This window comes from Panthera uncia (assembly GCF_023721935.1).
Source record: "Panthera uncia isolate 11264 chromosome A1 unlocalized genomic scaffold, Puncia_PCG_1.0 HiC_scaffold_17, whole genome shotgun sequence".
Lineage (NCBI taxonomy): Eukaryota > Metazoa > Chordata > Mammalia > Carnivora > Felidae > Panthera > Panthera uncia.
Genome location: NW_026057577.1, coordinates 127580622 through 127599038, shown reverse-complemented (window position 1 = coordinate 127599038; position 18417 = coordinate 127580622). Strand labels below are relative to the sequence as shown.

Below are 18417 nucleotides of genomic sequence, written 5' to 3'. Positions count from 1 at the left end.
CGGCGGCGGCGGCGGCGGCGGCGGCGGCAGCAGCAGCAGCAGCAGCAGCGCGGGGACCCGCCGGGCGGCGCCCGGGTCCGGACGCGGGAGCAGCGGGAGGCTCGGCGGAGCCGCGCGCAGGTGAAGCGATGTTCCGACTGCGGCCGGGACGCGGGGCTTCGGACGCGCGGGGGAGGGGCGGTTCGGCACCCCGGAGACCCAGCGAGCCCGGGAAAGTTTAGTGACAAATCCCGGTGCGGGGACCCCAAGCCGGGCGAGGCGGTGAGGAGGGCTCCGAAGCCGGGTCGGGCGGCTCAAACTCCCCTCGTATCCGGCCGGGGGCGGGGAGGACGCAGCCGCGGCGGGAAGAGGGCCCGCGACCGCGGGACAACCCGAGCCGCGCTGCTGGGCACACTCAGGACGGGGCCAGGAGCCCCCGCGGGAGCCCGCTCCCGGGGTCTCCGTACCTGGGCCGTCGCCTGGTCCTCTCCTCCAGGGGCGGAGAGGACTCAGGCGCTCCGGTCTCAGGTGCTGCCTTGGGGTCCGTGCTCCTGCGCTCCCTCATCTCTCGCGTGGTCTCTGCCCGGGAAAGAGACGCGCGGGTGGAGGGAATGGAGGGGGCGCGCAAAAAGCAAGGACATCTTTGGGGCAGTACTGGCATCTCCCAGGGAGATGGGGAACGTACACATGGGGAAATCCTGCTTTCCCTGTGAAGTCGAGTTCCTCCTGAAATCTGGCCTTGTTCCTTTCCCTCCATCTCTCTCTCTACCCGTCTCTCCCTCTCAGGTTTGCGTTGACGTTTTAGGTCTTTGGGTTGCTTGTCTTCCTGCAATGTTAAATTGAGTAGGGGGAGGGTCCAGGGTCCCCGGCTGGAGTTTGCCAGAAGCCGGTCCTCAGAGGCCTGATCAATGCAGAGACCTTGATAAGAGACACTGGAGTGTGAAGAGCACACGGTCTGGCACGGGCTGGTCTCAGAGACTGGAATGGCAGGCACGAGGGCATTCCAGAGCCCTGGCCCTGCCGCCCTGCAGGAGGACTGGAGGTGCAGGACTGTTGGGGGAAGGGGCTGCACCCTGTCTCCTGCAGCCGACCTGGCGTCCACCTCCCACAGAGGTAGGGTGCTTTGGGTGCATGTGTTTCCCTTGACAAAGCATGATGCAGCTGCTGGAGGTGGTCCCCGAGTGGCTACAGAAAGTGATACTGTGGACCTGCTTTTACAGACCCCCAACACCCCCCTTCAGTGCTGCTTCCTTCCTCAGTGGGGTCTTTCACATTCAGCCTGCTCTGGACTTGGGCTCCAGGGGTCTGCTGTTTCTACAGGGCCAGCTTTTCTGGTCTGTGGTGTGTGGGTGGGGGTCAAATAGGTACAGGTTGGCAGGTGTGGTGTGGGAGGGTTGCTTGCTGGGACAGAATAGAATGTCTCAGAACACACCCCTTCCTGTAGGTGGTTGCTCTAGCTTCATCAATTCCTTCTTGCATTAGAATGGGCTTAGAACTGCTGCTTCACTAATAACCACATAGCAGTGTGAGTGTGTATGGGGGCGGGGGTAGATAGGGAAATGTGGGGGGGGGGTTGCTGGCAGGGGAAGAATCAGAACCATGTAAAGTATATAAATGTACCTCCCTTGACATAGTTAATATGGTCCTGGAAAAATATTGAATTATACTGTAAATCTCTGTCATTAAAATTGATTTTGCATGCACTTAAGGCAGTTTACTATTTAAGGAAACTTATGATAATTTCTCTATTCATTTCAACCATTTTATTTTTGGTACCTGTGGTTTGCTGTGCATAGGCCCTCAGACGTTCCTGAGGATGTGCGGAGGCTCCCTCCTTGCTGTCAGAGTTTCAGTCTGTCGGGAGAAGTGACAGGAAGTATACTGACAGCTTGGATCCAAATCAGTGCGCTGTGTGGTATGTGACAGGCTCCCTGTATTTACTGCATGAAGAGATGATCTGATGAATAAAGTACCTGAAGAGTGGTCCAAAGAAAACAGTTCAGGAGTCCAGAGGAGAAAGAAGTCACTTTAGACCCAAGAGACCCGAAAGGCTCTGTGGAGAACAGGAGAACAGAGGTAGAGAAGCGGTGGGCTGAGAAGTTGATCCTGAGGGCAGATGTGGCCCGAGGGGGATGGTGGAAGAAGAGGCTGGGCTGAGGTTTGGAGGAGCTTTGTTCTGCTGCTGATAGGGAAATATTTGGGATTTTTGAGTAAGGGATTGTCACTCTGTTCAGTAGGGAGATTAATCTGATCTCTGGCAGAAAGAAGACTGAGAGCTGGGGGGGTGAATTGCCCAGTGAGAAGGTTATTGTAATGAGATGGGCGGAGGGGGTAATGGGGGTCTGGCAGCAGCTTGTGGGAAGAAAGGAAACGTTAGTCAGACGTGGCCTTGAAGTATGGGCTTGCTTGCATTTAGAGTGAAGAAGAAGCAAAGATCACCTGCAGGTTCAGAGTGTGAATACACAGGTGACTGAAATGGGGAGCTTAGAGTTTTAACATTCAGCTAACTGGAAATCTGGAGAAATCCTTCCAGACTTCACCTGTCCTCTTCCCACTTCTAATCAGTCTCCGAGGTCTGTTGATCACCTCTTCTTGTAAAACCTATCAGTGGCTCCCAGGACCATGGAATAAATTCCAAATTCTATGTGCCTCCTTAGACTTCTTTCCTGCTATGTCTCCCCTGCACCAAACACGAGCTATAGACCCTCCTGACCTGTCTTACTCTCTGCCTCTACAATGCTGATTTTCTGGGGGTGGTAGTGGAAGGAATGAGGTCCTGGAATATCCTTTCTTCTCTGGTCTTCCTGATGAACCACTTCTTACTCATCAAGATCCAGCTCAGGGGCCTCCTCCTCTGTGATTCTCTGTTTCTCCCTCCCAAGTTGAGCAGTCCTACCTTTGTACCTCACCCTACAGAGCCTGTTGGCACACTGCCCTGGGCCTGTTCCTGTAGGACCTTATCTTATCCATGTCCCGATAAGACCTCCACCAGCCACCCACCAGCTTCCTCCGGGAGAGAGACAGAGGCAACACCCATGACCTTCCCTGCCACCCCTCCCCACCACCAGCTGTATTCGGTGTTATCCCAATCCTGACTTGGAATCTCCAGGCCTGGTAGGCTGGACAAGATAATATACAGAGCTGCAGATCCTCCCTTGGCCTAGATCATGTGGGCTTCAGTAACTTAGACTATGGTGTGTATGTGTGTGTGGTGGGGTGGGGGTGTCCCTGTTGGAACATGGCCTCGGGTCCCTCTTCCTGCACCAACCACAAGGGGAGGCATTTCAGGGAAGATGAACCCACAAAAGGTCAGGCAGGACCAAACTCAAAGACAGGCTGAATCTCTGAACAGGACAGACAGACTTGTTGACTGGACAGTTTTTAACCTCTTTCTTCTGCCCTCAAGAGTATCTCCATAGTGTCATGTAGGATGTGACAGGCAAGCCCCTGAGGGAGGTGGGGAGACAGGTAGAGGCAGGAATGTCTGAGAAGGGCCAGCATCCCAGGGGATGGTAGGAAAAGGCCATTGACAAAGACTGAGAACAGTGTCTGTAAAGGATGGTCATGGGAGCCAGGTTCAAGGGACGAAGGAGAGAGGGATTGCCAAGACGTTTGAAGTTGGGGGTATGGAGACTGGATCCAGAAGTGTGCCAGGTAAAAATAATCTGGAGAGTATTTTGAGGAGGTCGTAGTGTTGTGGGAAGGTTTATTCAGGAGTGTCCCCCAAATCCCCCTCCCAGTCGTGTTTAACAGAGCAGTAGGAGAGAAGGAAGACCAGAGAAGAGATGTTGGGGAGGGAAGAAGCCAGAGATGAACAGGAGCAGGTGCAGGGGAAGGAGAAAGCTGGCCTCTGTCTTCCCGGGAAGGTAGGAGGGAAGCAGAGGTTGGGTGATGGATGTACTGGAGAGGGAGCCTGCAGTGCACCCAGGGAAGTGTGGTCTTGGTAAAACAGGAGAGGCGCCCCGCTGCTGGGGCTGGGGCAAGCGGAAGTGCTGCGGATGGCCGGCAGGTGAACCTGGTGCTCAGGCACCAGCTGAGGCAGCCAAGAGGGAAAGGAGGATTTCTGGAATTGGAGTCAGAGACTGTGGCTGGAATCCTAGCAGTGCAGAAAGCTTCTCACTGACCAGGTCTTTCGAAACACTGGAGCCCCCATCTCCTCATGTGCAACACTGGTGCAATAGCCACTTCGCAGGGTTGTTCTCAGGAAGAATTAGATGCTGAGGTATGTGTGCACACCCCTCAGTGACAGTGTCTGCTACCAAGTAGGTCCTTCTGATAGTGTGCTGAGAAATCAATAAGCCTCTTGTCAAAGTAAGTGACAGCGCAGTGAGTGTACAAGGTGGGACTCTTTAGTGGACCCCGCCGAAGCTTGCTTTCAGCTTTGGATGAAAAGCTCTGGACTGCTGGGAGCAGCCTCACCTCCCTGTCTCCTCTTTAAGGAATCTTTCAGGGTGTCTGCCTTTTTATCTGTTGACTTGTTTCAGTGGATAGATCTGTTATTTCCCAACCCTCTCCTTTGCAAAGGTCAGGTTGCCAGGGCTCAAAGCAGGGAGATCCTACCGAGTTTCCTGTCCTCTGTGCTTTGGAAGGGGGATGCATTCAGACTTGCTAATTTCTGCATTGGAGGGAGGGACTTGAGGCCCTGAATGAGCACTTGCCTCATTCGAGTACAACTGGAGCTAGAATCACATCTCTGGTTGCTAGATCTGCGAAACTGTTATCTTCCATGGCAATAGTGCAAGATGCAGAGTAAAGAGGAATTGAAAGTCTGTGTACCCCCTTGGTTTTATTAATGAATCAGTGATTATGCTTAGATTCAATAAATATTCTCCTCTATTAGTGAAAAGCAGAGGAAAAGGAGCATTTAATTTGATTTACTAAACCCTCAGTAGGTGTGTGAAAAATTAAATGATATTGGGGGAAATGTGTACACTGTTTTTTAAAGGAGATCAAAGCATAAGAATATTTTCTCATTATTCTTGGTTGATTTTTTTTTTTTTTTTTTTTTTTTTATGTCGATGGTCCATATATAGATTGTGGTGTTCTTGGGACCTAAGCATAGGTTGCATATACAATAACAGATCCTTTACGGCACCTGGGTGGCTCAGTTGGTTAAGCTTCTGACTTCGTCTCAGGTCATAATCTCCTGGTTCGTGAGTTCGAGCCCCACATCGGGCTCTGTGCTGACAGCTCAGACCCTGGAGCCTGCTTCAGATTCTGTGTCTCCCCTTCTCTCTGCCATCCCTCCCCTGCTTGTGCTTTCTCTATCTCTCTCTTTCTCAAAAATAAACATTAAAAAATTAAAAAAACAACAACAGATCCTTTTATAATATTCATATGCTAAAAATGGAAAAAAGATGGAATTGGGAAAGAATTCATTTCCCGTGGGTTCTGCAGTTCTGGGCAGAGGCAGGATTGGAAGCCAGGTAGGTCATCGGACTCAGGCTTGAATTGCCTGTGACCTAAAGAGCTCTGCATTCAGTATATAAATGTGTTCAAGAAAACACTGGGAGCATTTACGGTTTGAAAACTCAATCGTTGAAGAGGCCCTTTGTGGTCTGATAAGGAGGCTGAGCCTGGAGATGGCTTGTTAAGGCACTAAGTGTGCGGAGAAGACACATTTGTCTTTCAAGTCCCTCCAGCTCCGGGAAGAGGCCTGCCCCGGCTTTGGCCTCTCTCTGATGCCAATAGAGCCTCCTTGCCACCCCATATTCTCAATGGGGCCAGGAAACAACCCCTGTTCTCAGAGCGCCTGGCTCTTTCATGCATGCATTACCTGTGTGAATACATTGAGTGAAGGGTGACTAGGCTATTTAACTTGCAGAAATCAGAAACTTAAGAATTAACTCTTTATGAAGTAATCCAGTGAAAGCAGATAGCATTGAATATCTGGCCAATTAAGTTATGCTTGGATTATTTGTTTTAAGGTTTTAAAGTGTTTCTGTGGCTTGTAAAAACACTCTAGGATATATGAAAAGGTTTTGGAGAAGCAGGGTTTGGGGAACTGATTTTACAGCAAAGAGGACTAGTTTTGCACATACTTGTCACAAGCTTCTGATGAAATGATAGCAAGGAAATAGGGGAAGCAGCCTGAAATGCCTCGCTGTCCACATATTGGGATCAAAAATCACAAGCTCCTATGGATTTGGAACTTCTTGAAAGAGTGCGATCCAATCCTTTGCTTTCAGGTTGAAGTAAATTTAACCCATTTCAGGTAAGATCTATGGGGTTTTAACAGCCTCCTGAGGAGGGGCTTCCACAGTATATGTGGCCCTTAATAGAATGATTCCCAGACTGTGTCTTTTGAAGTTTTTAGCAAGAGTGGAATTGGGTTTCAGCTGAGCCACTCATGGTGTCCTTTGTATCAACATCTGAACAGTTCTAGTACTTGGCTTTGCATGCGCTAGACTTTAATTCTGGTATTGCCACCAAATCGTCCATACACACTCTGTTGTTCTGGCCTCTGAAGAGTGATCATCTGCTTTGCTAAAAATAAAGGCATACTGATACAATCCAGAATAGGACTCCTACCATGAACAGGGGTCCTATGTAGTGCTGTGAAAATCCATAGTCAGCCCCCTGACTGAAACCTGCTTGCTGAGGAAGTAGAGGTTGTGCTGGGCAGAGTGGGAGAGGGGGTAAGTTCGGATCATGGTGTAGTCAGTAGAGGGTGGAGGGACTGGGCTGCCTCATGGAGAGGCCCCTGGGCATCCAGCAGAAGCAGGTGGGAAGGGAGCAGGTGGCTGGGAGCTTTGCTTTCTGGGGCCCTGTCCGACTACAGTCCTCCTAACAAGATCTTGAGATACCTAAGGGGAAGACAGAATAAACACCGGCTTTTTTGTCCCTTTCACCAAAAGCCAGCACTTTGCAGATGCCTATCTAACATGAACCTGCTTGTCCTGCGTACGTGTCCCGGGATGGTACTATAATTCCGATATTCCCCAAGACTGTTTCTGGAGCGGAGAGAGGCCAGTGTGTTTCAGGTTAGTCATAGTATCTTGGGTTGCTGCCTACAAGTTTGAATACCCAGTAATGCTCCTCACTCCTGACACTTATATTTGTGTGCAGGTGATCAAATATAATCACTAACTCTTTTCAAGGGTTTGAATGTTTTTTTCTCCACCCATGAGGATGAGAATAGAGCAAAATTTAATAAAGCAAGATGTCAATAAACTCTTTACATTTCTGTGTGTTGGCCAGTGGACACTTACAAAATGTCTGATTTCAGCTGTGTTTCGGTTGAATTCTCCATCACCCGCCTTTTGGCACAGTGTATTTTATAGAGATTTGGGTAAAACTAGATTGTGCTATATGGGTCTCTTGGTGAAGAAAATTAACTTCCCAGGCTAAAGCAGCCATGCAAATATTATTACAGAATCACTCAGCATACAAAATCAGCATCGTTTTCCTCCACGGTTTTCCAACTGCCCACTCTCTGCCCTGGTCACCCTTATTCCCAATATCATTAGGCTAAAGGAAGAGACAGCTGTCCCCAGAAAATGTGCTCCAAGTGTCCTCATCAGCATGGATTCTCATGAGAGAGCAGGCAATGAGATGCTGTGAGCAGAGAAAGATACGGTAAAAGATTGCATTAACCCCTCTCTGAATCTACTACTCATCTTCAAAAACCTGAGCAGATGTAAGACTTATTTATTTCTTAATTGGGGAATTCTGGGAGGCAGTGTTCAACAATTTATGGCATCCGACTACCCTTACCCCTTCTGGTCCCTCACCTGCTCAGCTTCTGGGTATCATTTTTACTTTCAGGGTTTCTCAACATGATCTGTCTTTTCTTCCCATACTCTTCAGGATCCTGCACAATGTCCAGTACATGGATAAAAATTAAAATTGTTTGGCTGTTCCCTATTTGGCAGGTACTGTTCTAGATGCTTTACACATGTTAACTCACTTAATTCTCCTCACGAGTCCGTGAGGCACACAGTTATTACTCCCCTATTCATTTCGTAGGGCTACTATAACAAATTATCACAAGCTCAGTGGCTCAAAACAATAGAAATATATTCTCTCATAGTTCTGGAGGCCAGAAGTCTGAAATTAAAGCATTGTCAGGGCCATGCTCCCTCTGGATGCCCTGAGGGAGAATCCTTCCTTGTCTCTTCCGGCTTTGGGTAGCTGTTGACATTCCTCCTAGCTGTATCATTTGATCTGTGTCTCCATCTTCACATTGTCTTCTCTGTGTGTCCATGTCTTCTCTTAGTCTGCACGTCTCTATTTTGTGTTTCTCTAATAAGGACACTTGCCACTTAGGGCCACCCAGATAATCTAGGATGATCTCATCTTGAGATCCTCAGTTTAATTACATCTGCAGAAGACTCTTTTGCCAAAGAAGGTCACACTCACAACTTCTAGGACATGGACATATCTTTTTAGGGGACATGATTCAACACACTACATTCCCTTTTGCAGATGGAGAAATGGCGTTGCATGTGGTTAAGCAAATTCTCCAAGGTTACAGATAGAGCTGGGATTTAAATAGAGCAGTCTGGCTCCAGAGCTTACATTCTTGACCTACCATTACATTCTTTTCTCTACTTCCTCTCATTAACGTGCTCAGTGATTGTTTATGGTATGAATGGATGGTACGATACATGAGTAGATGGATGGAGAAAATGGTATATATGACAATAATTGGCCAACATTCTCCTTCCTAGTGTACTGAAAATAATAACAACTATATTCATTGTTTTATGATGTTGCCCAAGGACTTGACTTTGGGTCTTCTTCTCTAGCTATTCTCCCTCCTAGGGAGATCTTATCTATCTCAAGGCTTTACCTACCACCTATGTGCTGTTGCCTCCCAAATTTATGTCTCTAGCCTTGACCTCTTCACCGAGTTCCAGACTCATGCACCCCACTGCCAGCTTGACATCTCCACATCTGTGTGTAACAGGCATCTCAGACCTAGCTTGATCAAAATAGGATCCTTGATATTTTTTTCAGCTAGTTCTCTCCTCCTCCTCCTATCTCAGTAAATAGCACCACCATCCACCTAAGGACTCATTCCAAAAACCTCAAGACCTTCATTCTTCTTTCCTCACACCAGCAACTAAACCTGTAAGTCCTGTTGGCCCTCCCTCCACCTGCACCGCAGCTGTCCTGGTTGAAGCTGCTGCCACAGTAGTCTTCCACTGGGCCTCCTGAGAGTACTCTCGACTCCTAGTCCTCCTCAGACAAGCTAGAGGTGTCTTTTATTCATTCATTCATTTATATTAAATTTTTTTTAACATTTATTTATTTCTGGGGGGGGGCAGAAAGAGAGAGAGAGAGAGAGAGAGAGAGAGAGAGAGGATCTGCACTGTGAGCATAGAGCCCTATGTGGGGCTTGAACCCACCAACCCTGAGATCATGACCTAAGCCAAAATCATGAGTTAGCCGCTTATAACTGACTGAGCCACCCACGCGCCCCCAGATTTTAAAAACACAAATCAAGTCCTGTCACTTCACAGCTTACAGCGGGGGATTTCTCATCGCCATTTTATACAACCAAGCCCATTGCCCCAACCTGCCTCTCAGATGACCATCTCTGCTACAATTCATTACCCTTTTTCTCTGTGTACAGACATGCCATCCTTTCCATTCTGGAACATGCAAAGCCATATCCCTACTCTGGTAAGACCCCAGAGAAGGGTCTTACTTCTACCTGGAAGCTGCTGACCCCAGACCTTCATAGGCTTTCTCCTCCCTAGCCATATAATGTAAAATGCACACCCCACCCCCACAGGCACTCTATCACATTACTCCTATTCTGTTTGAAATAGAGTTTTGATTTGTCTTTTTATTGGTTGTCTCACGTGTTAGAATGCAAGTGCCATCAAAGCAGGGACCTTGTCTCATTTACTGTATCTTTAGTGCCAACAACAGTGCCTAGTATACAGTAGGTGCTCAATAAACAGCCGTTGAACAGATTTAGCACTGTTCCCAGTTATCCTTATTTTACAGATGATGAAAAGTAGGCTCAAAAAGTTTAAATTCTTTGCCCGAGGTAGCACATGTATTAAAAGACTTCGAGCAAGAATTTGAATCCAGATCTCTCTGCCCATGCTCTTAACCATTACTCTATATAGAACCTTGGAGAAGCAAGAACTTCCCAGGATCCCTAAAGTCCCTACAGAGCTCTGAGTTTTCTGATTCATTTTTCTGCTCATAAACTCAGGACACAGATTGGTAAAGCACAGGGAAGAAATATTACTTACTTAGATTCCAAATGTGCTATATCTCTGAAAAGTTGGCCCTGGAGCTTAAACTTGAGAAGCTAAGAAGTTATTTATTTTTTCTCCATTTGGGCATTTAGGCTCATGACTTTTTCTGATCTATCTGGAGACTTAATGGTTTAAACCCTCTTCCTTGAACCCTTACACGAAGGGCAGAGATGACCATGTCCTTTATGCGTCCTTTATGCAAGGGTGGAATTTGCATTCATAAGAAGCCCTGCGATATTTGTCCTCCTGGTTTTCCTTACACACCAACATTCCCCTAGTTTGGTATTTTCTGCCTCCACATCTCTTCCTAGTTGATAGAACGCTAGGGTGATAACATAGGTTCCATATTGAGATTGGCTGGTAGCAAGACCCTCTCTATTGGGTCTCGCCAAGAGACTGATTCATTTCTCTGGGCCAGCCGTGGCAGAGGCCAAAGGACAGGGTCTTGCCAGATATGGGGCTCAAAGGAACTTCTTCCAATGTTGCAGAGTGGGGAGAGTGAGAAGGTGGCTATTTGTTTCCCTCCCTGGAGTTTGACCTCCTTTTAAAAATAAGTTCCATCTTGAGAATTACATCAGCATCCCAATAAGTAAACATCAGACAAAAGCTACTATTTCAGGCAAATAGTAATTGTGAGAATAGCCAAGACCCACGAATGTAGGTTGGGCTTTTATTTGTAGAAAGGGCTATGGTGGCTGATTAGTGTATCTGGCAAATATAACTGCTGTCCTGCAGGAAGGCAGAACTCTGGGTATTTGATATGTCATGAGCTTTGTCTCTGCTGTCTGTCATGAGTGGAGTTTGCTGTGGTAACCAGAGCTTTGCCTGGAGGGTTGTGTGTGTAAAATGTCACTCATTGGCAGTCTCCTTTATTTTTATCATAAACCAAAGAGAGACTGCTCACAGTGCTTGCTAATAGGTAGGTGGGTAGTCATTGTGCAGTCCAGGTTGAATGCTGTGTGCTATTCTGATGTGGGATATCACCACCTACCACTGTTCTCATTTGCTGGATCAAGAAGCACTTCTGTATTTCCTTTGGTAAAATCCATGCTAGAACCTGCATGCTAGGAGAGTTGGATTTAGTTACTTTTTTTTGTTTGTTTATCTGAAAACCTTTTTAAAGTTCATTTATTTGTTTATTCTTAAGTAATTCCTACTGCGGGGCTCAGACTCAGGACCCCAAGATCAAGACTTGTAGGCTCTTCCAACTGAACCAGCCAGGTGCCCCACACTTACTTATTTTTTATAAATCTCTCTCAACTACTGTTCCCCATCTGCATCTTGACATAGCATATAAACTTTGCTAACGATGGTGGTCCTGCAGATAAGAGGTGGGTAGTTGCCCATAAAATCACTGACAAACATGAGTGTTCAAACATTTGTAGGAGGTCATATTACTGGTTATGCTCAGTTCTCTCCTAGAGCTTAACTTTGTCCTCACTGCTGCAAACTTTTTTTTTCCTTTTTCCATTCAACTAATATTTACTTAGCATGTGCCACATAGAAAAGATATATACATTTCATATTCAATGCATGGGGAATAAAAGTAAATAAAATTCAGATTGCCTTGCGTTACCAATCCTATCAAATTATTTAACTGTCTTTTGGGACAAGGGAGAAACTATGGAGAAAGCATTGCTTTAAGAACATGGTGAGATTCATTAACCCCACTTCTGTTGGAGACTTGGAACTGGCTTGCAAGGCTATCAGGGTCGCTAATGAGGTCCACATTGCTAACTCCAAGGACCAATGCCCAACCTTTTCCTTCGAAACATTTGATGCACACACTTAATCCCTTCTTGAAATGCTTACTTGCCTTGACTCTCTGGACACCATAGTCTATAGGCATTCCTCCTTGCTCACCAGTTTGCATTCCTTCCCAGTTTTCTTGGCTGCCTGTCTTCTCCTTCTTCTTTTAATGCGGGAGGTTCCCAGGACTCATTACTTGCACATCTTATGTTTTCTTTCTGTGATTGTTATCTGATGTCAGTCATTCTCCTGGCTTTAAATGCCATCTATAAGCCAAGAATTTGCACCAATATATCTTCATCTTGTACTGCTTACGTATATAATTATCTACCTGAATCTCCATTGTCTAATGGTCATCTCGAACATTAACATCTTTTTTTTTTTTTTTTTTTTTTTTTTTTTGAGCAGCAGGCAAAAGTTTATTAGAGTATAAGATCAGAAAGTAAGAATAGTAGGAAAGCTCTCTTTACAGAGAGGGGGCATTTGAAAGTGAATGCCTACGACTCTAGGCAAGGGTCCTTGTTTTATAAGGTTCTGGTCACCTCCCCCGGTGGTCTATGGCCTCGAATATTATCATCTTTTTACATTTACTTATTTTTGAGAGAGAGAGAGAGCAGGGGAGGGGCAGAGAGAAGGGGGAATAGAAGATCTGAAGCAGGCACCATGTTGACTGCAGAGAGCCCGATGTGGGGCTCAAACCTAGGAAATGTGAGATCATGACCTGAGCTGAAGTCAGATGTTTAACCAACTGAGCCACCCAGCCACCCCTCAAACATTAATATCTAAAATCAAATTCCAGTTTCCCACCCCTGCCCCTTCCAGATACTTTGTTTCTGGCTGGTTTTGCAAAATAAGCCCAGAATCTGACCATCGCACACTGCCTCTCCCCTCATCCAAATTGTCCTCATATCTCTGTTGGACTATTCTGAGAATTGGTCAATTGCTATCTCTCCCCTTTTCCCCATAGTCAGTTCTCAACAGAGCAGTTGGAATGAGTATTGTAAACCTAAATCAGATCACGTCACTTCTCTGTTCAGACCTTCCCACTAGCTTCTCGTCACACTCAGCGTAAAAGCTAAACTCATTATATACCCTTCCCTTTTTGACTTAATCTCTATTACTTTCCCTCTCAGCTCCAGCCACACAGGCACGCTTCTGCCTCAGGGCCGTTGCACCCGCTGTTTCCTCTGCCTAGTGTGTTCATCTTTCTTGTAGCCCACTGACTTGCTCCCTCACTTCTGTCAAGTCTTGATTTAAATGTCACCTTCCGTGGTGCCACCCTACTCCAGCCTGAGACTTCATATTCCCCTTCTCAGCTTTATTTTCTCTTTAGCACGTTGTCAGCTTTTTAACATATCATATATTTTACTGACTTAATTTGCTTTTCTGCCTGCTCTACTTCATTATAATGTAAAATCTATGAGGGTAGTTTTTTGGAAGGGGGGGTCTATTTGATTCATGCTTGCATCCTTAACACTTAGAGCAATGCTGGCATACGGTAGGCACTCAGAGAATAATTTGTTGAGAGAATGAAGTAGAATCACTGGTATTTTTAATTTAAAGGCTGATACCCCAGGGATTGTGATGTAATGGGTAGTAGGTACAGCATAAACATTGGTGTTTTCTGACCCGCACCTCCACCGCCCCCCCCCCCCCCCCAGGTGGTTCTCATGTGGAGCCAGGGTTGCAAACCACTCCTTGTTTTTCTCCTTCTTGGGATTTTACCTCTGTGGTGTATGTTTTGTGTTCTTAGAAAATCCATTATCCTCAAAACTGAAATTGCAGTGGGTGATTTTAGTGAAATTTGTGCTGTGTATAACAGTTTATTAAGTTTTCATAGGAGCATCTTATTAGAGTTAATGTAGTGGACATTGATCCCTGCATGACCTGAGCTGAGCTCTGATGGAAGGCACAGACCCTGTATGCAGAGTCAAGTGTTTGTTAATTTCCCAGCTGAGCATCAGGCTTTTCTCTTTATATTTGAGAAGTGAGAGGGATTTGGATCCGACTTAACTTCTTTCGTCTGCGTTAACTATACACGTTTATTCCACACCTCCTACCCAGAAGCTCACCTACCCATTGCTTAAATTCTGCTCACTCCTTAAGACCCAAGTGAAGTCTCATTCCCTTTAAAAAGTGTCTCCCCCGCCCCCCGGCTGGCAGCCTCTTCCAGAAGGTCTGGCACACCTATTGCCTGGCACTTCATTTGGCATCCATTACATGCTGTTTTGATTGGTGAACCTTTTGGTGAAAGTGGTTTTTTTGTTTTTGTTTTTGTTTTTGTTTTTTCTACTCCCTTAGAAACTAGACTGCAAATTCTCTGAGGTCATTTGGCCATACTTTTCACCTCTTTTTGTCCCCAGCAGCAGGCGGTAAACAGATGTTGACGGATTTGCTAAACTATTCCTGTTTAATGTATTGGCAGCTTCTAAGAAGTGTTGCCTAGGGAAAGAGGTGTCACTCTTGGTGTAATTAGGGATTATACCCTTCATAAACACCATGGCATTTTCCACTCTGAGTTATTGTTCATCTCTGAGCTCCATGTTTCTCATCATATGGTTTTCTCTTAAGTGACTAAATACTTAGTTTGTGAGATTTAAAACCCCAAGATTTCAGTACCCTCTTTGAAAATGATGTATTCAAGAAAGCTCAGAAACAACCATATTTGGCTTTATTTTCAAAATGAGATTCAAGGAAATAAATTTAGACTGCCTTGTAAGGTTGCTGGGAGGAAGCTCCAAGATAGAGCAAAGGAGGGCCCCATATAGGGCCCCCTCTCTCATTTGGAGTAGTTACTTTTCTATTATAGTCTCATTATTAAGCTAACATTCTTCATTTCAACCGCCTGGGAGATCAGGTAACCTGATATACTGGAGTAGGAGGAAGGTTTAGAAACTGAGTTCTTAACACCTTTGTGGCCTTTTGAAGCTCTAGGCTTGGGGAAAAGTGATGTCATGGTGAGACAGGAAATGTTATAAAGTCGTAAAATGTCATAAACCAATTTCCATCTGGTCGTAGGTGTATAAGACATGGTAAAGAAAAGCACATTGTGTTTTTATCCAGTGGGGGTAAGGTTACTACACCAGTACATCATGGGAAAGCTGTTGACATAGCGTATCTGGACTTTTCAGCAAGGTGTTTGGGTGATCCCTTGTGAGATCTTTGTAGGCAAGATGGAGAAATGTGGACTGCACAGTAGCAGATTTGGTGATGTGTGGCTGACTGGCTAAATGCTGTGCAAAGGGGTTGAAGGATTGGTGTCCATTTAGAGACAGAATTCTAGTAACGAGAGTCGGACACAGTTCTGCCATTGGATTTATCCTTCTCCTGTTCAACATTTTTCTTGCCAACTTGAATAAAGATATGGATGACATGTTTATCCCATTTGCTTATGACCCAGATCTGGAAAGCACTGTGACCTCATTTCACACCAGTATCAGAATCTAGACTTATAGGATAGGCCAAGTCTTGCAAGAGTCAGCCAAGGGGCTCAAGTGAAGGTCCTGTATACTTATGCCTGAAAAAACCAACTGCATTTATTATAGGATGGACCTGCTTTAACAGAGCTCTCTGTGTAGATGCTTTAGGCAGTTCATTTGACTCTACCGTCAGTTTGCATCAGCACTGGGGTGTGACTGTTAAACAGACCCGGAAACAGAGTGTTGACCCTCTCTCCTAGGCCCACACGTCCGGATTATTGTGTGCTGTTCCAGGCAACACATGGTACCAAGCAACATATCCCAATGCAAGGGCCCAAAATGGGGGAGTTAGTAGGAGAAATTTGCAGGAAAGGCAAATTTCCTTCTTCCCCTGTGGACCACAGCTTTATCCACTCCTTTGCCAATACCCTAAACTTCCTTATCTCCTTTCCTTTTGCTCTCCCCGCCCTTCAAAATACCTACTCCAAGTGAGTTCAACCACCTCCATTTTCTGCCCTGTCTCCAGGCTGCCAAGCATTTATATGAATGAAAAAACCTACCCATCTATTGAGTTGGGGCACCTGCAGAATAATGGTCTCTAAAAACTCATCAGCCTGTCTGCCTGATGGTCTCTTTAGAGGATCCCACTCACCTTCCCCATCATTCCCTCACCAATGTCTAACTCCTCCCTGCTCCCTCCAACTCCTACCTCGGGATTTGCTCCCTCCAAGCTAAGGAGCTTAATGTTTTCTTCACAGAGACAATCACTAGCAGCTCCCTCAGTTCTGCTCCCTCACAGACCACCTACTTCCACATCCAGTCTGTGTTGTTTCTTCACTTCCTGCCTCTGAGAGAACTCCCCCCACCTCCCCCATCCCCAGGGCTCAGGAGACTGTTTATTCTTATGTCCTTAATGATCAGTTTATTCTTGTGTCCTCAATGATTCTTGATCAGTATCCCCATTCCCCTCTGTTTTAAACCTCTCCTGTCTGTAAGTGTTTTCCCTCCACCATGTGCATACCTCACCCCTTTTTAATTAAGACCCCTGCACCCTCATGTCCTTAAAAACCAAATTACTTGGTCTGTATCGGCTATTTTCACTTCTTTAATTTCTCATTAATTCCTCAATGGACTGTGCAGTCTGATTTCCATTCCCAGCGCTCCACTGAAATTCCCTTGCCATGATCACCAATGGGCCTCTGCATCTATATCCAATGGAAACTTTTCAGTACTTAATTCAGCTGACACTCTGACCAGTTCCTCCTTTATGATACACTGTCTCCAGCTCCTCTGACACTACTTGTCTCCTGGTTTTCTTCCTGCCTCTTTAACAAACACTTAGTTTTAATCTCTCTGAGCTTCCTCTCTATGGAGTCCTTTAATATACATTTGCTACCACTTTTATCCCCCTTTACTTTTTTCATTAGATTTTATTTATTTTTATTTAAAAAAAAATTTTTTTTTTTTTTAACATTTATTTATTTTTGAGACAGAGAGAGACAGAGCATGAACGGGGGAGGGTCAGAGAGAGAGGGAGACACAGAATCTGAAACAGGCTCCAGGCTGTGAGCAGTCAGCACAGAGCCCGACGCGGGGCTCGAACTCACATACCGCGAGATCGTGACCTGAGCCGAAGTCGGACGCTTAACCGACTGAGCCACCCAGGCGCCCCTTTTCATTAGATTTTATACTTTGCCTCTTAAGCCTTGATGTTCTCATTCGCCGCCACCCCTTCCCTCCCCCCCCACCCCCTCCCCGCTGGACAACGTCAGCCACATTTTCAACTTCGACCACCACCTATGTTCTGATCACTCCACAATCTGTACCTTTAGCCTCAATGCCCCTCCTGAGCTTTGGACTCACACATCCACTGTCAACCTACCATCTCCATCTGGGCGACCCATAGCCACTCCAAAGCAATACATTCCAAACTGAACTCATCACCTTCCTTCCCCATACAGACCTGCTCTTCCTCTTCTGTTCCCTATCTTGGCCAATGGCACCCCCCTCAACCAGCCTCCCAAACAAGAAGTCTGGACCCATGCCTCATTTCTCTGTGCTTCTGTTACTTGTACACAGGAGGTTTGAGACTACAATCCATTGGATGGCCAAATAAAGTATTTCGATGGCTTTCTTATGCAGGACTGCTAAGACTTATCATCATTTCTGGTGCAGAAGCCAAAACAAGGACCAAAGCACTGAAATTAAGGGAAAGATATTCAGCTTCATGCTAGGAATGTTTTTGTAACCATTGTAGTCTCAGCGTGGCAAGGACTGCCTTGAGGGGTAGTAAGTTTCCCTTCACTGTGAACATCAAGCACAGGCTGGAGAGCTGATGTTGCAAAATTTGGCTGGGTGAATTCTAATGCCTTTACCAACTAATAAGCCCCTCCTATATCTTTTGTCCACATCATCTCATTTATGCTTCCTAATAGATTATTAGCCCCATGTTATGGATGAGAAGCCAGGAGCTTGGAGGGTCAAGTAATTTTCCTGAAGTAAAACAATCAGTATTAGGGCCAGGCCTCCAAAGCAGACCTGGTGTCCCTAAGTCTCGCTGTTTTTGTTAAACCACTGCCTTCTATTCAGCATTGGAAACAGACTTCAATTCGATAGAGAATAATATAGTCAGCTGTATACCTTCACTGGTATAGGTAGACCTTTGAGGATAAGAAAAAGGAGCAATTCTTTGAATCAGACTTTAAATAAATACATTTGGAGCTTAAGTTCTTCTTAAACATGTCCCCATATTTGCTGGTATATTACCCTTCCTCTCCATTTCTATGGATAGTTTATTATTATTATAATAAGCAATTCTAATAAAATGTAATTTTCTTCATGGGGCACTACTTCCATTTTCCACAGGCTTGGAAGGGAACAAGAAAGGGTTAAGTCTCCCATTTACTTAGAATAGCATTCTAAGTAATTAATGAAATGCAGGTCCCAGCATCAAAGGTGATGGATGCTAATGGGTGAAATCTTGGGTTTTCTTTTACAAACTTGAAAGAAAAGGAGATACCCCCTGTTGCAGAGATGGGGTGGGGCAGGGT

At 45.8% G+C, this 18417-nt stretch overlaps 1 protein-coding gene across 1 annotated transcript in view; it reads left to right on the top strand.

Moving 5' to 3' along the window:
• Positions 1–6: 6 nt before the first annotated feature.
• Positions 7–18417, top strand: part of PDZD2 (PDZ domain containing 2) — a 363661-nt gene continuing 345250 nt past the window's right edge. The window contains exon 1 of the mRNA XM_049648230.1: positions 7–120. The gene's annotated coding sequence lies outside the window, so the exon portion shown is untranslated. The remainder of the gene's footprint in view (positions 121–18417) is intronic.